This window comes from Triticum urartu, chromosome 2A, assembly GCF_056163025.1.
Source record: "Triticum urartu cultivar PI428250 chromosome 2A, HENAU_Tu73, whole genome shotgun sequence".
Taxonomy (NCBI): domain Eukaryota; kingdom Viridiplantae; phylum Streptophyta; class Magnoliopsida; order Poales; family Poaceae; genus Triticum; species Triticum urartu.
The window spans coordinates 514,007,025-514,008,784 of NC_141874.1; positions in this window are offsets into that span (position 1 = coordinate 514,007,025).

Sequence of the window (1,760 nt, forward strand, 5' to 3'; positions counted from 1 at the left end):
GTAGTCCTCCTGGTCTTGGTCTCGTTGCACCGAAATGGCAACCTTTGCCTGATGCCTCGGTACTCCGCGGTTGCGCTTGCCCCTTTTGCACCAAAGAGGAAGGGAGGATGCTGCGCGGGCTGGCACCCGCCTGGCGCCCCCGGTCGTCATGGCTTGCGTCACGGGCACCTCGTGAGGTACTCCGCCTTGATCTCTCCGCCTCCTCGTGAGCCAGCCTAACGAGGCCATGCCTGAGGAAGCTCCACGTCGTCCGCCCCACAAGGCTTGGCCCCTCGCGAGGGTCTTGGGTTTGTGTTGGTGAAGATGGGCCGCGCTGGGCCCCCTTTGAGCCACGTCGCAGGCCGCAGGCAGGCAAGTCTGGGGACCCCTATTCCCAGAACACCGACAGTAGCCCCCGGGCCCAAGGCGCGCCTGGACTTGGCCATGTAGGGAGGCGGAAGGGCAAGAGCGAAGCGCCGCGGGCCCTAACAGTCTGCGGCCTTGGGTGCCGCATGGCGGTTGATTGGACGTGGGCGCCTCCACTTCCCCATGGCGCCTTGGCAACTGCATGGATTGGACAAGTCCCTGCATGCAAAGTGGGTCATGATTACCTGCGATTGTGAAGGTAGGCAGTTGGCCTTCGCCGGCCATAAGTACAGAACGGTGCGCGCCCTTCCAGTCCATCCCTCCTTGCTTCTCCTTCTTCCCGATCCTTGCTCCGTCTTGCTGTGATGGATCCGATCCGCCGGTTCTCGACGGCAGAGAAGGGAAAGGCTCCCCGAGAGGAACCAGACCCACTCCCGCCGAAGAAATGGCTCGCCCCCCGTGGCTCGGACGAGGGGGCCCTTCAGGTGGTGTCGAGGCCTTTGTGCGAGCGGGCACCGCCGGGGTTCCCGCTTCCATTGTACGCCCACGTCGAGGGCCCTGAAGGAGCTGATGCTGACCGCCACGGGCGGCACCGCCGTCGGCGCCGGCGGGTCACGAAGGTGTGGATCGTCCCCCCTGGGGTCCACACCGAGGGCTCCTCCCGAGAGTTCGTGCTTCACGTCGCCATTCCTCTTCAGTCTTGGATCCGCCTTCCTCCCTTCTTCGCCTCCATCATCCCGCAGGGGAGCCCCCGGAGCTCTGGCTGCAGCACGCCGGCTGCAGCACCTTCGCGACCGAGGCGGAGGTCGCGGTCGTTGCCCCGGGCGAGGTCTACATGACTCGGGGCTGGAGAGAGATCGCCCGGGTTTGCAGGGTAAGGGGCGTCTTCGCGGTCCATTTGGATTACGACGGTGCTTCGGTGATGCTCTTCAAGGTCTTCGATGCGAGCGGGCGCCGGCTGGAGTGCTGCCCCGGGGAAGGCGGCCAGGACCCTGCCGCGACGAGGACTGGGCCCGCCAACCACCCCCTTGGCGGCTCCTCAGGTGGTGGAGGCGTCGGAGGTTCCAGCGACTCCGGCGAGCTCTTCGCTACTCCGGAGACGAGCGACGATAGCTACGAGCCCCCGAGCCGGCACCGCTCCTGGAGCAGGGCAGGCTCATCAGGCCGCCGCCGCCGACCCTGATCTGGATGGGGTTGGCGTCGGTGCTTGACGGCCCACTGTTGATGATGGCGTCTTTTGCTGGGACGCGTGTAGTTTGAGTCCCTTTAGGATCTGTTCCCTGTGAGGAATCAAAACGGGTCCCGTGGGGGCTTGTAAGGTGCCTTTGATCCTGTTTTCTTAACATAACCCCTGTTGTAGAATTGTGCGAGTTGCTCATTCCGTCTTAGCTCAGTCCTCCCTTTCGAACCTCACG